Source organism: Panthera uncia, chromosome D1 (assembly GCF_023721935.1).
Source record: "Panthera uncia isolate 11264 chromosome D1, Puncia_PCG_1.0, whole genome shotgun sequence".
Classification (NCBI taxonomy): Eukaryota; Metazoa; Chordata; class Mammalia; order Carnivora; family Felidae; genus Panthera; species Panthera uncia.
In genome coordinates, this window is record NC_064808.1 from 56,191,719 (window position 1) to 56,214,237 (window position 22,519).

Below are 22,519 nucleotides of genomic sequence, written 5' to 3' on the forward strand. Positions count from 1 at the left end.
CCCCCCCCCCCCCCCCCCCCCCCCCCCCCCCCCCCCCCCCGTGCCTTCCCTGCCACATTCTGTCACACGCGGTGTTGTCGGTGTTGTCGCTGCTTCTGAGCCCTCCCCTCCCTACCAGGCCATCCATTCATTACACGGAGCAGCTGCCCTTAGCCTGGGACTCATTCCATAGGCCCTTCCTGAGCACCGGATCTCTGCCAAACTCCGTGCTAGGTGCTGGAGACAGAGCTAATGACAGCTGGCATGCATTGAGTGCTTATTGTGTGCTAGGTATTTTCTGAGTGCTTTGCATGTATAATTCATTTACTCCTCACTACAACCTTATGCACCAGATGCTGTAATTGTCACCATTTTACAGACGGGGAAACTGTGGCCCAGAGAGATTAAATCACTTGCCCAAGTCACATGTCTAATAAGTATGTGCACTTGGCTGTGGTCTCAGCATGACTCTATATCACCATCCTTAAACGTTGATGGGACTGGCCCCACCCCAGGAGGTCACTCTTCACAATCTGGAAGTTTTGTATCTGTGTGCTTACTTGTTTAATGTCTGTTTTCCCCGCCATAGACCAAAATCTCCAATCAAACTACATTTTGGGTTTTTTTGTTTATTTGTTTGAAAATATTTATTTATTTTGAGAGTGAGAGAATGGGAGAGGGTGAAGGGGGAGGGAGAGAGAGGGAGGGAGAGAGGGAGGGAGACAGAGGGAGAGAGGGAGGCAGAGAGAGGGGGGAGGGGGAGGGAGAGAAATGGAGAGAGGGAGGGGGAGAGACGGAGAGGGGAAAGAGAGGGGGGGAGGGGGGGGGGGGGGGGGGGGGGGGGGGGGGGGAGGGGGGGAGAGAGAGAGAGAGAGAGAGAGAGAGAGAGAGAATCCTGAGCAGGCTCCACGGTGTCAGTGCAGAGCCCAACTTGGGACGCAACCTCACGAACCATGAGATCATGACCTGAGCCAAAATTAACAGTTGGGCGCTCAACCAACTGAGCCACCAGGCACCCTTCAAACTACATTTCGCATGTGTCTGTATGAGATGGAGAGAGAAACATACACATGGACAACCAGACAGAGAGAAAGGAAAACAGAGAGACCAAATGAACACTGCTTCCCTTTAAGAAGGACTCACTCTCTGGCGGGCATCTCCTACCTGGACTCAGACGGCCCCTCCCAATTGGGCCATTCCTGCTGCTGGAGCCTGAGAAGAATCAGGTCCCCAGATACCCTGGTGCTGCCCCGTGCCCGGAACTTAGCTCCGAGCCTTCCGTGTCTGACAGCTGCCTGCTCCTGGGAAGGTGTGGGAATCTCAGCTCTCTGACAGAGTCCTCCTCAGGCAGCAAAGTGTCCTCCTCCGGCAAGTCCCCCGCCACCTGGCACACCCCCCCGCCTGGCACCACTGGCTGGACCCTTTAATCAGCTTCTTCCCGAGCCACTCCCTCACGGGGCTGCCGAGGGGACAGGCAAGTGGTCTCAGGCCGACAGAGTACCTGCCCGTGTGCCGGGTCTGGCCGGGCACCTCACCCCTCTCATCTCACTGAATCCCCACAACACTATTATTATCAGCCCCACGTTACAGGGAAGGACGCAGAGGTACAAAGGTTGAGCGGCTTGCCCAAGGGGCAGCTTGAACTGCCAACCAGGGGAATGCTGCTTTGTGCCAGGCACTCGGTCAGGAGGGGAGGACCGGGGTGGCCGAGAATCTAGTTCTGACAGGCTGGCGAGGGAAGCAGGCCCACACAACCCCTCTCCACAGACCACAGTCAACGAGTGAGCGTGCGGATCTGCCCAGAAGGAGGCTTAGATTCTGCCTGCTTGGGAGGAGTCGTGGAAGCTTCTAGGAGGAGGCATCTTCAGGCGTGGCTAGAATCCTCACTGCTCTACCCCCATGACCACCACAACAGGAAGAAGGGCCGGCCTCGGCCTACAAAGTTCTGGTGCCCAGTGAGGACTTGCCACCACCTGGGAGGCTGCGAAGGAAGGAGAGAAGGAGGTGCCCTGCCAATGACCCCACTGTGGCTGGGCCAGCCGGGCCCCAGCCCTGCCAACCTGGCCTGGCCCGGTCGGCTCCCAATCACAGGGTCTTCTCTGCCCAGCTAATGACCATGCTGCCAGCAGCTCAGGCCGCCACCCCCTTCAGTGGAGGCAGCAGCTAACTACAGAGCCTGCTGGCCCAGACGGTGGCCAGGCCAAAAATCACAGCTGCCCGTCATACCACATCCTCTGGCCCTGATTACTGTGGTCTCCTCCTCCACCTTCTAGAGTCACAGAGGACACTGCAGAAGGCTGCGGCTCCGGGGGCTCAAACACCACCCCACTCACCACAGACATGGGAAAACAGGACCACCGAGGGGGGCTGATTCACCTCAAGTCACATAGCCAGGGTCTGGATACCTGGCCCTTCCTTAGCTTTGAGAAGAAAGTTTCTTTCCAGGCTTTTTATATGCAAAGTATGCTCTCGAGGTACTCAGGTAGAGCGGAGGAGACAGGCGGCCTGTTCAGCCACTGATAGGAGCTTGATTCCTCACTCCCCACTGTCTAGCTGTGTGACCTTGAACAAGACCACGACGTACCTCTCTGAGCCCCAGTTTCTGGGTGATAACAGGAGCTACTTTCCAGAGTTGTGAATGAGAGTACCTACAAAGTACTTGGCACAGCGGTTCAGAAGTACTCAAGGGCATTAGCTACTGTTCATATCACCAGCATAGCGTTATTAAGTGCGTATGCAGGCACATTTCACTGACTGTAAAATGTGATGCCGCGGTAGGTATTATTTATTACTATTACTGTGAAGTGTTACAAATTCAGAGGAGATGTGACCGGAGGGTTAGGTAATCCAGGAATGTTTCTGGGGGGAATTTATGACCTGAGTTAGGCCTACACAAACGGGGAGGTGAGCAGAGAAGCAGGGAGGTCGGGATGCTGAGAGGAACCCCATAAGCAGAGGGCAGCACGTGACCAGTTCGGGAGACTGTGAGAAACAACAAGCCAGAGGTCTGTGCAGTGGCTGCGGTGGGCAAGGCCTGGAATGCACAACAAAGGGGCCTGGTCTGCCTTTTACAGTCAAGAAAGAGCCACAGAGGGTTCTCAGTGAGGACTCCACATGCTTTCTGAAGTGTGAAGTTTGTCGGGCATTCAAGGCCTTGTACCATCTGGCCACCCATCCCTTTTTTTCCCACATGCCTCACTGACCCCACAAACCCCAGTATTACTACTCCAGAGTTCTCCCCACCTCTCTGCCTTCTACACCATCCCATCCACCCTGCTACTAGCCCACCCCATGCTTCATGTTCACGATGAAGCACCCTTCTACCAAGTACCCATCACACCATGTGCTTTACATATATGACCTCACAGTCACCCATAACGTCTCTGGTCTCTGATTTTACCGAGGACGAAACAGAAGCCTGGCAGGATGGTGTCTCACTCGCTGTCTCACAGTAGGTGGCACAGCCAGGATTCAATTTTGAACTGATGTCAAGACCCCTACTCACTATAGCAAACTGCCTCTTGTCCCAGCCCACAGAGCCTTCTGAAGCCTTCTGGGTTACTCCAGCCTCAAAGCCTCTCCCTGCCAGCCCCTAGCACTCATTTGGAATCACAGGCCTACGACTGGATCCTAGCACACCTAGCTTGCTTTTCATCGTTTCCTGCAGGTCTATGTTGCTCCCACCCCCAACAGGAAAAGAGCCATGGTTGATGATAGGTCACTTGCTTCCCATGCTGTCCCCTCCCTCCATATCCAAGACTAAGTCTAATAGCACTGATAGGAACCACCCACCTGCTCTGGTAGGATTCAGAGGTTCAGCTGAGCACAGAGCAATTTCCCTGAGCCTGCCTCCCATTTCATGAGGGGAGCCATAAATTATTCACTGCACCTTTGTGCCTAGGAAGGCCAGACAAGGGGCCAGGGGGAATGAACACCAGCTCCTCCCAACCCCAGAAGCCAACAGCCCTGGGGTGGGGGTGGGAGGTCAGAATCCGGAGCCCCTAGCCAGGGTCTTGAAGCAGATTCCGGAGGGCTGTGGAACAGGGAAGCAGCCAGGGGAGCATGACCCATACAGGAGTCCCAGCTGAGCAAACCCCAGTCTGTGAGCCTGCAACGGTAGCCTACCTTCTAATCTAAGGCAGATCTGAGAATTTTCCTGGTCAAGATTCAAGCTTTCTTTCTTTATAGAGAAGGAAATAGATATCTGGCCAAGCACTATATATTTGCATCTTATTTAATTCTCACAACAACCTTGTAAAAGCGAAATTCCAATTTACGGGGAAGCCAGTGCTCTTGAGTAAAGTGCATGTGGCCCAGAGTAAAGTGCCCAGCGGGAAGCAGAGCAGATTCAGCCCACCTGGTCTGACTTAGCTGTCTGCCTGCGCTGTTTAGTCCACCCAACTGGGAGCTAGTCGTCCCACTGCCTTTTCCATCTGGGTAACTTCCAGAGCACCTGGTATGAATTGACGCTCAGTTCCTGAATTAAACTCCAAGGCCCTGGGCAAGTAAGTGGCCTCATCTCTCTGGGCCTCCGTTTCCCCCACATGGCAGCCATTAGTAACAAGCCCAGTCCTGGCAAACACAAAAATCTCTTTAGCACTTGACAGTTTGCCAGATGTGATGGCCCCATTATCTGAGCAGGTAACACACAGCCTGCCTTGACCCCATTTTACAGGTGAGGCCTGGAGACATGCATGCATCTGAGAGGTCCCAGGTGGCCCCCCAACCCCCATCCTGCCTCACACTCCAGGTTCCAGGTTCTTTCCACCACACCATGAAATGAGATCACAGGTGTGAAATTATCTCATCAAAGGGAAGCTTTGTTTAGATGTAGGGATTATAATGAGAATCCCCATGGATGGGAGTTGGGGGGGGATGCCAAGCCCCTCTGTGACCCTCTCTTTCGGTGCCCCCCAACCCCTCCACCCCCAGGGACTGAGCTTCCAGCCTTCATCTGACCTCTCCACCCTCCTCCACCTCCCAGGGGCTTTCCAAGGGGGTTTCCCCAGACACCAGGAAGCTGGGCACAGCAGGGGTTAACTACTCCCAGCCAAGGCCACAGGGCTCAGACCAAGGCCACGTCCCCTCCCCCTCCCCACTCAGAACAAGAACCTACAGAGCTCACGCCAAGCTATCTTTCACAACACCCCTCTTTCTGCATGGCCCCAGGGGGCAACAGAAGGAGCCCCTGCCTGGGAATCCAGACACCTGGGACTGTGCCCCTAGCCCTGGCAGCCCCAGTCTAGAGACCCTAAGCAAGTCCCTCCCCTCCCCTCCCCTTCTGGGCCAGAGGTGTCTGGCAGGTTCCCTTGCCTAGGGGAAGCTGGGGTCAGACCTTCAGTCTGGGCCAAAGGCTATGGGACTGCTGGCTTCGTCTTGGGCCCCAGCAACCACCACACAGACTCTCAAAGCAGCCTCATAAGTGGTCACCCTGACCTCTCATCAGGGGTGAGAAAACCCCAGCCACCCACCCAGAAGATGCTAACAGGGAGCAGATACCTTGAAAGATCTTTGGGAAGATTTTCTCAAGTGTACTGCTGCCTCAACCACGTACTTACTTTAGCCCCTAGGACAACTGGCACCACCCCCACCCCCCCCCCCCCCCCCCACCCCCCCGCCGCCCAGGCCCCCAGCCTCCTGTGTCCCATTACTAATGTGAAGGAGGGGAGCTGGTGAGTGCTGAGAGCCCTCACCTCTTCCAGCTCTGATGGGCTCTGACTTGGGGACCTCTAGAGTGAGTTTTCCCAACAAGCAAGCAGCATCTCAGGATGCCATGGTGTCCTAGAGACCCCAGAGCCTGGCACACAGGGGCCAGGGGCCACTGCTCCCTGGTGTGGGGTTCACAGGGAGGGAAGCTGTGGAATTGGGAAGCTTCCCATCTCTACCCTCAACTCTGGGTCACCTTTCCTGGGACGTGACCTGGCCGTGGAGTGGGAGGGAAGGCGGCCAGAGGAAGCCACCTCCCCAGCCTCAGGATCAGCTCTTGGATGCCCCAGTGGCCCTGCTTTGACCCCTCCCCGCCACCTCCTGCCTGGCGGCTGTCCACTTCCTTTCTTCGTTCTCCACTTCTTTCCCTCTCCACCCTAACCCTCCAACCCAGTCTCATCCCCCGGAGTGAAAACATCAGGGTCAGTCAACCCCGCTGAGCCTCAGCGTCCCCATCTGTAAGAGCCCATAACAATGCACAACACCTTTTATCTCATGGAATAGTAGTGAGCCTTAAACGAGGGACCATTTGCGCAAGGGTGGGGCGCGGACCCGCACACAATGGGCGCTCAATAAGTGCCCGTTTTCCCCCTTCCAGGCGCCCTCTCCTAGCTCCAGCCCCAGCTAGTGCCCGGTACACGCCCGCAGCTGGCCCCGCGCTGCCCGGTAGGGGTCGAAGGCCGCCCTTGCCTGGCATCCGGGGCTCTCTCACCTGCAGCTCTCGGCTCTCGCCGGCCGCCGGGCAGGGGTGGTGGTGGTGGGGTGGCCTGTGATCCCTTCCTCGGGGCAAACGCTGAGCCCTCGCCTGGGGCGGCAGAAAGGTGACGGCTTCGGCTCGCAGCACCAGCTCGGTCCGGCTCAGTCCAACTGCCCAGCAGGCTTGGGACCCCTCACGGGGTGCTTGGACCCGGGCCGGGGTTTTCTGGGCGTTCGCACGGTCCCAAGTCCGAAGCACCGGGCGGAAGGCAGCTGAAGGTTTGGGTCTCGGGAGCCAGAGTCTGGGGGCTTCTGGGCTCCGTTGCACTCGGTCGGGAGGCTGTGGGCACCCGCCTTAACCCGGGTCCGGGGGCTCCGACACACACTACAGAAAGGCAGGGTACAAGCCCGCAACCATAGACCAGTATGGTGGGCCAGGGGCTTCCCGCCCCAGGGCACTGGATCGGGTCGGGAGCTCAGGGCGTCCCAGCCACGACGCCCCGGATCGCGGGGCTGGGAGCGTCCCGGCACAGAACCCCGGGCTGGGGCAGGCGGGGCAGGGCGCAGGCGAGGACGCGCAGAGCCGCGGCGGCCGAAGCCCGGCGGAGAAGTCTTCCCAGGTCCGGACTCGGCTCGCTCTGCAAAATGGGGCGGACCTCGGCGCGTCGGCTGACTCCGGAGCTCGGGGCCGCGGCTCCACTTCCTCCTCTTCCCCCGGCTCGCTCGCGGCTCGCTCAGCCCTGCGCGGCAGCCGCAGCCACCCCCGCTGCTGTCATCCCCGCCGCCCACCCCCACAAGAGCTGCAGCCGGAGCCGGAGCCGGAGCCGGAGCCGGAGCCGGAGCCGAGCCCAGCCGAGGCAGCGCCGCCCAGCGCCAGAGCGCCAGCTGGCGCGGCTCCGTCCGAGTGGGGTGGGGTCAGGCGAGGCCACGCCCCCGCCGGGCCTTGGCAAGGGGCGGGGCGCGCCCCAGAGACCCTCCTCCGGCCCCGCTCAGTCGGACAGCGGGAACCAATGGGAAGATGGGAAAAGAGCGGAGCTCTGCGGAACGTGTACTCTACCCCGAAGAGGGCGGGGCAGACAGTGGAGACTTTGCGGCTGGGGAGAGGACAATGGAGGGGTGGGGGGTTTTAAAGAGTGGAACGGGGTACAGAGTCGCCTGGGGACCCAGATGGAGGGAGAGGTGATGACTGCTGTGTGTGGGATGGGGGCGCGGAGGCTGCCGTGTGTTGGGGAGTGGGGGGTCAGGAGGTAGGAAAAGAAGCAGGGTGGAGGTGAGGTAGGGTATTCGGGGATAGCGGAGTCCCCAGGGATAGGGGAGCTCTCCGGAGTGGTGGGACACCGCCTCCACAGTACTCTTCCCCCTTCCCCAGTTCAAGGGCTCAGCGCGCGGAGGTGAGCGTTGGAAGCTGTGAAACATTCAGATTTCACGAAGCGGTGAAAAATGTTTTTGAAAATAAAGATCGTATCTACCTACCTACCTATCGTCCTTCCTTCCTTCCTCCCTTCCATCCTCCCTCCCTCCCTTCTTTCTTTCCTTCCTTCCTTCAACATTTCCCCCTTCCCAGCGCCCATCTTCGAGGAGGAGCGTCCTTGCCAGTTTTAGATACACTAAATCAAGAGCGGTGTGTGAGGATCACACACACGCACTCCCTCTCTCTCAATCCCTCTCTCTCTCCATCTCTCTCTCTCTCAATCTCTCTGTCTCTTTCTCTCTCTCCCTCCCCTCGAGTAAGGCAGCATCTGCCCTCGGCTCCCTGCCCTCCCCTCCCCCAGGGCCTTGGGTCGGGGGAGCTGTGTCTGATTATCTGATTATTTCCAAGAGTCCCCTGCCAACTGCACAGGGCAGGGCACAGGGCAGACGTTAGAGGGTTTTGATGTATGAATGAATGAGTGTTGATGTGCTGCTGGGTCATGTAAAAGTCACTAATTGGCCTGGGGAGCAAAGGAATGGCGGCTGCACAGTAAGGCTTTTCAGTAAGCCTCACACAATAGGTGCCCCATTTCCCTGATGACACCAAAGCACAGAGAGGCCAAGTGATATTCTCAAGATCATATAGCTGGCACAGGATTTTATCCACTCATCACTATCGCTTTCTAGGGCATAGCTGTGTAGCTGTGACCAGGTTACTTGACCTTGCTGAGCCTCTGGTTCCTCATCTGTAAAAGGGAAATAAAGATGCTGCTACTTGGCGGGGACTGGCAGGCACCAGACTTCAAAAAATGGAGGGAAGAGTATTCCTGGCAGTTTTTAAGCCAGGCATTGATAGGGGAAAGAGAGCTTTGTAGGGAAGCCAGGTAGCACGAAAACAGTTAAAAGCCACAGGAGGCAAATGCCATGGGCCTGCACAGTGAAGGTTGGAGTCTTCAATGAGGTCTGGACCCTGAGGCTCTGGCCCATCCCCTCTTGAGAGTGCAGCAGCCTTGGGGTCTGGTTGGAAGAACAAGGAAGAGGGTGAGCTTGAGGCTGAAGTCCAGGGGAGCACCCTCTCTTGCATTGGCATTCCAGGCCACCCCTCTGACAACCAGTGAGTCCAGGCTGGGGCCTCAGAATAACCCTACTGGGTTCAGGGTCATGAGCAAGACCCCAACAGAGTTCTTGGTCCTCAGAATAAAGTCTGAACTCCCTCCTGTCTGGCTCTATCATGCTCTTCTCTTCCCATCAGTTCTGTTGTTCCTTCCCTGGGAGCTGTCCAACCACTCTGAACTTGTCTTCAACAAAAGAATGTCCTCCCTAACCTCCACGGTTTTGCCCAGGCTGGCCTCTCTGCCCAGAGCACTGTCCATTCCCTGAGGTTCCCTCCTAATCTAGCTACCCCCTACTTCTGGCCTGAGCCTGCCTTTTACTCCCTCAGGGAAGCCTTGCCTAACCCTCCAGAATAGACCAGGGGTCCCCAGGAGTGTTCTTTCAGACTCCATGCCTTTACATATGCAGTTTCCTCTGCCCTCTTTACTGCTATATCTTCAGAGCCCAGCACATAGCAGGTGCTCAGTGAGTAACCGTTGAATGAATGTTCCATCTCACAAATCAAGTGTCTCCTCACTGAGAAGCCTTCCTGGACTCTCCCAGGAAGTCTGCCTTCGGTACGAGATCTCTTGGCTTGAAGGCTCTGTAATTATGTATTTGGCATCTAGCTGGCCCCACTGGGCTGTGGGAGCATGTCTGTGGCAGTGCGCCCCCCACCCACCAGCACCCCACGGAGCGTAGAGCCGGGCCTTGTAAGACCTCAACATAGAGCAATGAATGAGGCTCTCAGAGAGCAGTTCTCTGGCCGCCCCTGCTGAGAGCCTCCTAGGCTCAGATGAGCAGAATGCCAGAATGAAAAGGAGGCTTTCAGAACAGACCCCCATCACCTCTGAGGCCTGGGGGAAGAGCGCCCAAGGTCACCAGGAGGTGACCAGCAAATAGTTCTCAGACACCCACATTCGCCCTCTGGCTACCCTCCCCCGGGGCTGGGGGGGGGGGGGGGCGGGGAGGAAGTCTCCCGACCTGGGAGAATCCGGCCTTTTTGCCACCAGAGAGGCCCACAAAGTGTGACAGATTCATGGTCATGGCAGTTTGCCTGGGAGGGTGACCGAGGGCTCAGGGGAAGGCTCTGAACCTCGGCCTCTGGGGCTGACAGAGAAGGCTGAACTTGTCGGTCTCGTGCCCACCCTCCCAGAGCCTGGCATCCTCCTTATATCCTCCTTATATGACCAGAGGAGGTCATATCCTCCTTATATGACCAGAGGAGGATTAACAGTGGGCCTGTTGCAGCTTCAGCTCTGTCACACGGTTCCTTTTTATTCTTGTGGCAAATATTCACTTTTGTGCCTCCATGTACAGTGGGAATTTTGCATTCCTTTTCTTTTTCTTTTTTATGTTTATTTTTGAGAGGGGGGAGGGCCAGAGAGAGGGAGACACAGAATCCAAAGCAGGATCCAAGCTCTGGGATGACAGCACAGGGCCCGACGCAGGGCTCGAACCTGTGACCCGTGAGATCACGACCTGAGCCGAAGTAGGACGCTTAACCGACTGAACCACCTAGGTTCCCCTGCATTCTTTTCCTTAAACAGGAACTCCAAATTGTATAAGGCTGCATGCCCTGCGAGATCTGCTTCCAACAAATCATTAGGGTGCACCCATGATGTGCAGGCACTGTGCTAGGTGCCGGCAGGGGACAGCAGGGAGAACGAGGCAGCTTCTGCACTAACCTCCTGCTGGTGGGGCTAATGGGCTCAACTGAGCTCACAGTATGTGCTGCTTTCCTACCTGTCTGCCTCTCCAGCCTGGAATCCATCCCCAACTCATGCTGCCCGCATGCCCCCCCTCCCCCCCGGCTTCAAGGACCCTCTGAGAAGCCTGCCCGACCCTCCAGGTGGGAAGCACAGCATTGTCCATCGAAGCAGCTGACAATGCAAGCTTTTTGTGCCTTTCTGGGGACACTGATCCCCTTGGCTCTTGGGCTACTTGTGGGTCAGTTTTTAGAGGGCAAGGGATGGAGTCTTGTCTGTACCCCTAGCCCATCCCACATTTACCAATAATTCCTGAGCTGGATGAAGTCCTAGACTACACATTGGGCATCCAGGGATGGGACTACTGGGGAGGAGACAGCCCTTGACATCAAGGCACTCCAGTCCCAGGCCTGTGTGCAGCGGCTATATGTACAGAGTGCTCTGTGAACACAGAGGAGGGTGCCTGCTTTGGCAAGGGGGGGGGGGGGGGGGGGGGGTCAAGGGCAGTTTCGCAGAAAGATGACATTTGAGTTGGCTATCTAAGGCTAAGTGGAAGTTGTCAGATAAGGAGAGAAGTCTAGGCAGATGGAACCCAGAGTACAAAGGCCCAGAAGTGGGAACAGGCAGGTGACAGGTGAGAACTGTGGTGTGTTTGAGGGAAGGGCAATGATGAGGGGAGGGAGAGCTTGAGGACACACAATGGCACAGCTAGAGCACAGACTCTGAACCCACACGGCCTGGGTTCGCATACTGGCTCTGCCTTTACGAGCTCTGTCATGGCCCTGTGCCTGTCTCCTCTATAAAGTGTGGATACTACCAGTACCTATCTCACGGGGTATTATTTATAAGGATTAAATGAAGTCCATTTTCTAAGAGTTTAGGGTAATGTTGGCGCATGGTAAGCCCACTGCGAGTGATAAATAAGGTGGAGCTGGAGGGGCGGGCAGAGGCCATATTAGGCAAGGCTTTGACTTTGGACTTTTACTTGGAGGCACCAGAACTTTAACAAGGAGGAAGGGATCCAGCCTCCCTCCTCCCACCCAGGAACTGCAGGCCCCCTCCCCCTCCCCCTCCCCAGCCCTCGGTGCCTCTAGTGGCATCAGTCAATACATAGTGGGACTGCAGGGGCTGGGGCCACATCCCCTCCCCCCCCCCCCCCCCCCCCCCCCCCCCCCGCCCCGGCATACCCAAGGCAAGTGTATGGCCTGATTTGTTGCCAGAGGAGGTCAGGGAGGGGCCCTGAGGGGGTCTGGGCATCTGGGCAGGAAGAGCATCTGAACCCTGGCCGGCCCTGAAGGATGGTGGGACGGGGTAAGAGTTTGTGTTGAGTGGGGAGTGGATGGGGGTGTTGGAAAGGCAGCAAAGTCACTTACCTGACCTGGAGACAAAGTAGGATGTGGGACGCTTGGGGCGTGATGTTTGGGCTGGGGAGCCAGAGGCGCATCCTGGCCTAGTCACCTCCCTTCTCTCTGCCTCAGTTTCCTCGTGAGTAAAATGGAGACGAAAATGGCCCTCAAAGGTGGTAAGGACTAAAGCGCTTGGTCAGCCAGGCCTGAGGCAGCATGGTGTGTGTGGGGGGGGTGGGGGGGGTGGAGATCTACTCGGTTCCATGGTACCAAGGCGGGAAGGTCGAGAAAGCCTGTGCCTGAAGAGGTAGGCAGGAGGCCCTGTCCCTCAGGTCTTTGTCACAGAGTTTTGTTTCTGTGCTGCCAGCAGAGGGGAGTCTGGGGAGAGTTTAAGCAGGAGACAATGTCAGATCTGCTTTTCAGAGCTTGTTCTGGTCCGTCTTTGGAGAAGACTGAGGCAGAGAGGGCAGCTCGGGCCTGTTTTGAGAATCCAGAGGACAAGGAAAGGTAAGGTTCTGAACCTGGGCTCCAGGGGTGGGCGTGGGGGGTCAAGGACATTTAGGGGGAAAGAGACAAGCTACTGATTGTGTCTATGTGGGGTAAGGGAGATAGAGAATCTGAGATGTTTGGGCCTGCGACAGTCTTTAGGGTGAGAGGGGACCATTCCCAGGGAGGGAGTGTGTGGTTCACAGGGATGCAGCAGGAAAGAGATAAAGCGGGAGAGGGGGTGGGCCAGGAGCATTGGGACTGAATGCTTGGGGTCAGCATCTGGGTTCTTTTTTTAAAAAAATTTTTTTAACGTTTATTTATTTTTGAGACACAGAGAGACAGAGCATGAACAGGGGAGGGGCAGAGAGAGAGGGAGACACAGATTCTGAAACAGGCTCCAGGCTCCGAGCTGTCAGCACAGAGCCCGACGCGGGGCTCGAACTCACGGACTGTGAGATCATGACCTGAGCCGAAGTCGGACGCTTAACCGACCAAGCCACCCAGGCGCCCCCAGCATCTGGGTTCTGATGGTGGTTCTCAGGAGAGGTGGAGGCAGGAACAGGGGTGCGTGCATGTGGACTTTCTGGGTAGCCTTTCCCAGGTCGATGGCAAAGGGTGCACGCTTCAGTGGCAGCTGGGGGAGGAGGCAGAGTTGGAGGCTTTGGGTTTTTATTTTTGGAGGGGAACATAAAGCCTACAGCCCTGTGCAGGAGAGGAGGTAGCCAATCAGTGGGCTGGAGAGACAAGGTGCCGACCAGAGACTGAGGAGAGGCAGCACTTCCGGCTTCTGGGTGGTGAGGGGACCTGAGTGGGGACAGGGCAGGTGAGGGAGATCAGGCCTGAAGGCCTCAGTGAAGCAGGAGCCAAGGTGTCTGCCCTCCAAGGAGAGGGTCAAGTGGAGCAGGCCTCAAGGCAGGAAGCTTGGAGGCGTGGCCGTGGAAAGTGGAAGGGAGACCAAGGTGAGAGCCATAAATCTGTGTTGGCTCCTTTCATATGGTGGAGGGATTGGGGATGGCTTCGGGAAACGTCTGTATTAAGTAAATAAGAATTTATACCTGGCCTGCTTCTCATTCTGCTGGATCCTTGGCTCCAGTCTTGAAAGGATGAGCAGCTTCAGGATCCTCCCTGACCCCCGATCCTGCGACTCCCTCCCCTCCACCAAGCCTTGCTACCCCGTCAGTGGGAATAACAGCGATCATTATCAGCTTACCGGCACTTCCTGATGTTCGTAAGAGGGGGAATCTTGGACCCACCATTGTCAATTGCATCCCCCCCCCGGGACCTTGAACTCCTTGTTGGATTTCTTCCCTGTCTTCAGCAGCACGGGGGCGCGGGTCACACCCAATAGGTGCCTAACACCTTTAAAGCGAAGCAAAGGGGAGAACTTTATTTGACCGCCTCTGCTGCCCCCTGCTGTCTGATATGGGTTGGTGCAGAATAATGGTTGTAAGTGCTAACGCTACAGCTCTGACTCTCCAATTTGTGGGTCTCCAGTCACTGTTTCACGCCTAAAAATTATTGAAGACGCCACAGAACTTTTGCTTATATGGTTTATATTGGCCTTTACAGTGTTATAAATTAAAACAGACTCTTAAAAATGTTCATGTAATTAATTTAAAATAACAACCTTCCTACGTTTAAACATCTTTATGAAAAATATCTTTTCCTAAAGAAAAAAACGAGGATGAAGAGTGGCATTGTTTCACAGATTTACAAGTTTCTTAATGCCTGGCTTAACAAAATACGGCTGGATTCTCCTATCTGTTTCTGCATTCGATCAAGCACAAAATGCTGTTTTGTTTGAAGCTGACAAAGAAAATGGAGGCTTATGCTGATATGTAGTTAGAAAAGAAGGGGTATTTTAATGGCCTTTTCAAATAATTGTGGACACAGCAACAGTCAGTTGCTATTAGAATCTGAAATCACATCAGTGAAATTTTCTTACTCAGTTCCATTAACGTCCATTGGTCTCCTTTGCACTGTTAAATACATCTTTTACCCGTGCCTGATTTTTTAACAGCATGCAGTGGCCATTAGGGAAAAAATTAATTTGCCAAGTTACCTTTCAAATGCTGATAAATTTTGGCATACACTAGCTAAAAAATCAAATTCACTAATATCACTACTGATCTCATCAGAGAAATCTTTCAGTATTGAGAAGCTGTCAAGCTTACAGTGGTGAACACGAGTCTTCCAAAATTCTAATTTTCACTTGAAAGCTTGAATTTTTATCATTAGCCACAAATCCTGTCAGTCTACCCTGAAATGACAGGCTCATTTCTTCAGTTTTGAGAAAATGCCTGCCAGATATTCAAGTCTGCATAAGCATAATTTGCCTGTCAATTTTTCTTTCGAGCAAAAATAGCGTTCCATGAAAACAGTGGCTAGGGTAGCTCACAGTTCAAGCAGTTGCACAAATGCTTTTCCTGGAGGCAACCACAATGCTTCTGTCTACAGCAGAAGTGCTTCAGGATACTTTCCGTTTCATCACAAGGAATATTAAAAAGGTGTGTATTCAAGGGTCAATAAAGAATGAATTGAATACGTTTTCTTGTTTCATCAATAAGATAATTTTATTGCTTTCTTGAGTGATATTGGCAGTGTTTTCTTGCGAGGCCATGGCAGCAAAGAATATGATTATTTCTAGGACAGTTTGGAGCTCCAATTGGTATGGAGGCACCAGTGGTTGCATCATCTGTGAAACATCACCCCAGTGGAAAAGGCAAGGGATGCTTAGTATCGTTATGCAAAGAGTTTGGACGTAAAAGGGTCTAGTGTCTGCTCTGGAATGTGTATTTTGTACTAGGCACTGGTTCGAGCATTTTACTCTTTAAAAAAAAAATTGTGGTAAAATATACATGACATAAAATTTATATTTTCACCATTTTTTAAAGTTTATTTATTTCGAGAGAGAGGGAGAGAGAGAACGCACACAAGTGGGGGAGGGGCAGAGAGAGGGAGGGAGAGAGAGAGAATCCCAAGCAGGCTCTGCACCATCAGTGTGGCGCCCAACGTGGGGCTCAAACTCACAAACCTTGAGATCATGACCTGAGTCCAAATCAAGAGCTGGTCACTCAACTGAGCCACCCATGTGGCCATGTTTTCACCACTGTTTAATTTTTAATTTTTTGTGTTTATTTATTTTTGAGAGAGAGAGAGAGAGAGAGAGAGTGTGTGTGTGTGTGTGTGTGTGTGTGTGAGTGGAGGAGGGGTGTAGAGAGGGGGAGACATAGATGCGAAGCAGGCTCCAGGCTCTGAGCTGGCAGCACAGAGCCCGACGCGGGGCTCGAACTCAGGAACCGTGAGATCATGACCTGAGCCGAAGACAGATGCCCAACCGATGGAGCCACCCAGGCGCCCCTCACCATTTTTAGTGTAGAGTTCAGTGGCATAAAGCCCATGCACACTGTTATGCAACCATCAGCACTGCTCATCTCCAGGACTTTTTTCATCTTATGAAACTGAAAGGCACGCCCATTACACAATAACTTCCTATTCCCTCATCCCCCAGCCCCCGGCAACCACCATTCTACTTTCCGTCTTCATGAATTTGTTACCTCATACAAGCGAAACCATACAGACTTATTCACTCAGCGTAATGTCTTCAAGGTTCATCCATGTTGTAGCATGTGCCAGGATTTCCTTCCTTTTCGAGGCCGGATAATAGTCCGTTGTATGGATATGTCACATATTTTGTTTCTCCATCCGTCAATGGGCCGTGGAGTTGCTTCCATCTCTTGGCTGCCATGAAAAGTGCTGCTGTGGACTTGGGCGTGCGAGTATCAGTTCTGTTGGGTAGATCCCCGTTAGTGGAATTGTGGGGTTATATGGTCGTTCTATTTTCAATATGTTTTAATTAAAATTTTAAAAATGAAAAATTTTAAGTGTTAAATACTGTTCGCCACAGTGGCTGCAACATTTTACCTTCCCACCAGCAGTGCACAAGGGTTCCAGTGTTTCCACATCCTCTCCAACACTTGTTATTTTTATGTTTTTTGATAATAGCCATCCCAGTGGGTACGAAGTATTATCTTCTTTTTTTTTTTTAAGTTTATTTATTTATTTTGAGAGAGAGAGAGAAAGAGAACTAGCAGGGGAGAGGCAGAGAGAGAGAGTGGGGGAGGTAGGATCGGAAGTGGGCTCTGTACTGATAGCAGAGAGCTCGATGTGGGGTGTGAACTCAAAACCCGCGAGATCATGACCTGAGCAGAAGTCAGACACTTAACTGACTGAGCCACCCAGGCGCCCCAGCTTTGTGGTTTCGATTTGCAATTTCCTAATGGTTAGTGATGTTAAGCATCTTTTCATGTGCTTATTGGTCATCTGTTTATCTTCTTTGAAGAAATGTCTACTCTAGTTCTTTGCTTGTTTTTGAATCAGGATGTTTTTGCTTGTTGACAAGCATTTTGCTCTTAAGCTTCATCACAGCCCTAGAGGGTAAGCTGTTATGGTTGTCACTTACCGACGTGAGAAAACCAACCTGGAGGTTAAGTAGCACACCCACAGTCACACAGCTAGGAAGGGGTAAATCCGGGGTAAAGATAATCTGGTGTTCTTTTTTACCATGCCTTTCTCTTGTGCAGAGAACGGAAGGGCATCCTTTATCTCCAGGAGCAGCAGGGATGGGGGAAGAAACAGGAGAGTCACTCAGTTGATGTCCTGTCTCGAGCATCATGCACCTAAGAGGCAATCATGGGTGCTCTTCTTCAGGGTAGAAAATTGGAAATACCCCAACCAGCCAACACCTCAGGAAAGGTGATACTAACTGTGGCTTCCTATAATAACTCAATTCAAGGAAACTTTGCTGAGCACCCAGCCCATGCCAGAACCCACAGACTTCTCTTCTTATTCAGTTTCTGTAACAGAACAAGTTTCAGCATAAAGGGGAATTCAGTGAAAGGATATGGGGGAGTCCCCCAACTTCTAAGGGCAGGGGTAGGGTCACGCCTCTGGATGAGGCAAAAAACAGGGCCATCCAACAGGTCCCAAATGAATATTATGGTCCATCCACCCAAAGAGAAACTGAGTTTGCTATCTCTGTCCTAGTTGCAAAATTCTTGGAAAGAAGGCATTCGGCCTAGAATGACCATGGTCCTCAGTCTTCATCATGGAGGTTGAGAGCAAAGGAATGTGGTATCCGTGTTTGCAAACATGGATGGTGGGGCAGGGGCAATTCTTGGGGGTAAAAAAGGTGCTTGGCGGACAATCTTCCCAGCTTCTCCCACATTGATCAATACACAAACATGCCTTTTCAGTCTCAATGATGTTTGTTTGTAATATTTTGAACTTTTGTTTTACTGAGCAATTCTGCATGGATAGCAACGAGAGGATTCACACATTATGACTTCTAGTGTGACTTTTGGTGATGATTTCTCTTACCTTGGTGCACTGGTCAGCTACTGCCATAATGATGCTGCGTAACAAACAACTAAAAATCTTGACGGCTTATAAACAGTATCTCTCTGTCTTGCTCACAGTCTGCAGGTAGGCTGGCGTGGCAGGAAATGCTCTGCTTCAGGCTTTCAGGCTCAGGTCTGTTCCACCTGCCTCTCATTCTGAGATCAATGGCTGCCCAACTCATGCTTTCTTCACGCAACTGTCAGGGTGCAAGCAGAAACACGTGATGCCTCTTAAGGCCTGGGCTCAGAACAATCACACAGTCTCTTCTGACCACATTCCACTGGCCAAAGCGGGACACAAGACCAAGTCCAAAGTCAACAGACCAAGGAAGTACACTCTACCCTCAGTGGACCATGGCAATGATAGGAGGGAGAATGGAGAACAAAATGGCATAGGCGGAGAGAGAGCGGCGAGGTAGGACTTTGGGCAGGGCTCACCTCCTCGCAGAAGGCTTCCTGGGTCAGCGCTCCTCTGGGCTGCCACAGGCCCTTGGGCTTCCCTCTGTCCTCTCATTTACCAGTCACTTCTGTGAACATCAGCTTATGCGTCTGCTTCTACCAGGCCACACACACCCCAGCACCCAGCATGGGGCCTGGTACATCGTGGTACTCGCAACAATGGTCATTGTTGCCCCCTGTTCTACTGCCCCCTGTGGGCAGCCCAGTCCTCCTGGGCAGGGAGAGCAATTCCTTCACGCAGTCATTGCTTCTTTCCTTTCTTCATTCTTTAAATACATGTATACTGAGCGATTGCTTTGTGCTCAGCATTGTTTTAGTGCTGGGGATACAGCAGTGAAAATCTCTGCCATCGTGAAATTTAGTTTCTAGTGGAGGGAGGTAGACAATAAACAAACAAACAAACAAACAAACAAGAACAGGATATTAGTTGAGATACGTGCTGCAGAGAAAAGAAAGAGTGCCACAGACGGAGGAGAACATGGAGTGTCAGCAGGGCAATTACTATTTTAAATGGAGTGGTCAAGAAAGGGGACATCTGAGTGAAAAAAAAAAAAAAACCTGAAGCAGACCACAGGTGCAAAGGCCCTGAGGTGGAGCACACCTAGTATGTTCAAGCCAGGAGGCCAATGTGGCTTGAGTGAAGGGGGTGATGGAGGGGGTGGGGTGGAGGAGGAAGGTAAAAGATGGATCCATGAGGTCACAGAGAGCGGATCGGTGGGCCCAGAGCCCACGGTAAGGAATTGAATTTTTGCTTCCGTCGAAATGGGGAAGCACCTCCGAGCTCAAAGCAGAGGGGTTCAGTGTTTGCCTCAGGAGTTAAATAGACCAAGGGCGGGGGGTGGGTTCAAAGCAGGGACAGTGGAATGCAGCAACCAGAGGGGAGGTGGTGGCAGCCCAGGGGAGGGCAACAGCAGGGCGGTGTGAGAGGTGGTCAGATTCCATAAGTCTTTGGAAGGTGGAGCCACAGGATTTCCTGATGAACTGAATGTAGGTTGTGAGAGAGAGGAGTCAAGGCTGGCCCCGCCTGAGCACCTAGAGGGATGGCAGTGCCCTGATCTGTCACGAGGAAGGTGACAGGAGCGAGAGGTTTTGGGGGGCAGATCAGAATTTGGGATTGGATGTGCTGATTCTCAGCTGTCTCTCAGACATCCAAGCAGACATGGCGGGCCAACAGTTGGGTGTCTGAATCTGGGGTCTGAGAGACATCCAGAAACGTGGGCGTTGGGGCACAGGGACGGTGTTTAAAGTCTCGTGCTTGGATGAGACCAATAAAGAAATGGTTGCTGAAGAAGACAAGACCAGGACTGAGCCTCAGCCTCCTGCATCCGGGAAGAGGAGGACTGGGCAAGAGAGACAGAGGGGGAGTCCGGGAGAAGAGCAGGCCGAAACCCAGGGGTAGGGCGGGGCTAAGGAACCACAGGAGGCTGGACCTGGGGGCAGAGATCAGCCTCGATCCTCTGAGGGGTTCTGATGTAAAAGAAGGGAAGACAAGGGACAGAGAGGGAAACTGAGGTTTTCGTGACATAGAGCACGTGAGACATGTGTATACCCAAGGGAAGAAGAGAGGACAGAAGAGCTGAATGCGTGGGAGAGAGCAGACTGCCTGGGGCAGGGGTGGGGGCACACCGGAGGAGGGGCTGGCTTGAGCTTGAGGACTTGTATTACCCACAAGATATGGAGGGAGCCTGAGGTGGGGCGCTCTTTTCCGTTTGCTTTCATTTTCTCAGTGACTCAGGAGGCAAGATCATGAGCTGGGATGGAGGTGGGAAGGGGTCTTGGAGATGGGAGGGCAGAGGAGAAGCTATGCAGCTGTCGCCTAGGCGGGCAGGACAGGAGACCCTGGTATGCTTGCGTGGAAGCCTTCAGGCCCCCTGCCGTCAGCATCAGGCAGCCTGGAGGGCCCAGACCCCTGGCGCTTACACTGAAGCTCCTTTCCTTCCACACCGGTTGGTGGGCCAGGCAATGCAGTGTGGACGTGCAACTAAGGGACTTAATAGCATGCCACAGATCAGGGACTGGGAGAAGAAACATGCCTGGCAAATCTCAAGGCTCCAAGACCAGGTTTACATATTTAGGCAAGTTCCCCTGCTTCCAAATTTAAACAGTGGGAGGTGGGAGGTGGGGGATGGGGGTGGGTAGCGGGACGTTCAGCAGCATCCCTCTGGGGTGGTCTTACAAGGTCCCCTATGCCACCGACCCTAATGTACCCATAAAGCAGATCCTGTCACTGTCATGTCCTTAGGAATGAGAACCCCATCTCCCTGACAAGAGCTGGTGCTTGGCCGCCCTGTCTGGTTTCATTGTTTCATATTTTTGGGTCTGTTTTTTGGCAGAGGCTGCTTTTCCTAGATTACTTAACATCTGTTAGCTTGCTTCTAAAATAAAAGCGGGCAAGTCTGACTTCGATGTTTTCTCTTCCTCTGCGGTGGCCGTCAGTACAGGCCCGGCTGTCCGGGATCCTGCCCGGTGCTTTTCCACCCTGATGTCATGCCCGCTCGCGGGTGGGCTTTGGTGTCCCGCCTATACCGGTCAAGCCCTTTCCCCTTCCTGGAGCGTCTTCTGCCTCCAGCTTCTGGCCTGGCTCCCGAGGACTCCTTGCCACCCAGGACCCCACTCCTGGGTTCTTGGGGTGCTGGCCTTCGGGTGTGGGCTGGCACACGCTGAGCCTTGTGGTGCTGTGACCAGCTGGCCAGGCCCGTCCAGGGATGTCCCTGCCTCTTACATCCCAGCCGGTCCCAACTCCGTCCTCTTCCTGCCTGTCCCATCAAGGCACCCCGGGAGGCCCTGTGCCAGCCCAGGAGCCAGGGCCATAACCTTGCTCAGGCCGGGAAGAAGGTGCTCACATTTGCTGAATGCTTCTGATGCACGTCAGGCACTGTGCCAGGCATGTGTGGCCGGCACTTCTGCTAATTCCCCAATATCTGTGCCCTCAGTCTTCCACAGTAGTAGCACTCCTGATTTTCACCTGGACGGTGGCCCTTTGGCATCAAAAGCGCATTTCACGGACTCTCTTGCTGGGGCCCTGGGACTAAAGTTACAGCCAACAGAATGTAAGCAAAATTGCTGCCTAGGACTTCTGGGAAGCACCCTTAAAGGGAGTGCCATGCACTTCTTTGGTCCATCTCTTATCTGCCACCTGGAACATGTAATGTGATGGCTAGGGCTCTAGCTGCCATCTTGGTCTTTGAAGACAAGGGCCACACCCTAGGGTTGGAGGAGCCATGAGCTAGGAGCAGCCTGAATGCCCAAGGACTTAACAAAGCAGAGCCTCCCCACCACCCCTGGACCATCGATTTCCAACCGTGCAACTGGGAGAGAAACAAAGTCTCATTTAAGCCAGAACAACTCTGGGGATTTGTTACTCATGGCTGAACCTAATCCTGCAGTGATGCCTTCCTTCTGCTGACTCACCTCATTTTCACTCTCACAAGAGCCCTGTCAAGCAGGTGTTACCCCCCTCATTGTAGAGAAGAGAAAGGAGGTTTAGGGATCTTATTTAGGCAAGTGGCCTGGGGCCCCCCAGCCAGTGTAAGACTGAAGTGAAGTGAAGTGCTCGCTCTGACTCCTGGCCCTGCTCTTGCCAGCAGCCCTCGGGGCCACACCCGGGCTGACCCACCTGTGTGCCCTGATACCACCTGGTCTTCCCAAGAGTACTTCACACAGGGCCCAGAAGCATCTAATGACGTGGGTGACACTAGATGACAACTGCTTCCGGGGCAGCTTTACCACTGGCAGCCCCACATCCCTCAGCGGTGGGCACACCCGGACCGGTGGTCACCACAGACCCGTGGCCGAGCCAGGACCCGTCGCTGCCCTGGGGACACCCAGACACTGAGCCGTTGAGATCTGCCAAATTTCCCGGGATTTGTTTCCTCCCTTCCCGGAGCCCTGGGAGCTTTCTGAGCCGGGGCCTTGGCTGCCAGCCCCTGGGGTCTGGTGAAAGGCTGGAGCAGGGCTAAGAGATTAAGGAAATGAGGCCCGTCAACGCTGGCAAGAAGTGATAGCCCAAATTGTGTCTTGGCCTGACCTTGCCCTGGCCTCACAAGTCAGGACCTCCCACTCCTGTCTTGACCCTTCTGTCTCCCCTGACTCTCTGAACATCCTACGACCCCAAGAAATCGCAGAGTCCTAGCTTGCTGGGGCCAGAGCAATCAGGCTCAGGCTGACCTAAGGGTGCCCACCCACCCCTGCCCCCACCCAGGTACCTGTCAGACATGGTGAGCTCCGAATCAGT

The 22,519-nt window shown here is 53.9% G+C and overlaps 2 protein-coding genes across 2 annotated transcripts in view; one reads left to right on the top strand and one right to left on the bottom strand.

Moving 5' to 3' along the window:
• GDPD5 (glycerophosphodiester phosphodiesterase domain containing 5) overlaps positions 1-7,289 on the bottom strand; it is an 87,935-nt gene extending 80,646 nt beyond the window's left edge. The window contains exon 1 of the mRNA XM_049619596.1: positions 6,398-7,289. The gene's annotated coding sequence lies outside the window, so the exon portion shown is untranslated. The remainder of the gene's footprint in view (positions 1-6,397) is intronic.
• RPS3 (ribosomal protein S3) overlaps positions 1-22,519 on the top strand; it is a 780,806-nt gene that overhangs the window by 108,650 nt on the left and 649,637 nt on the right. The gene's annotated exons all lie outside the window — the stretch shown is intronic.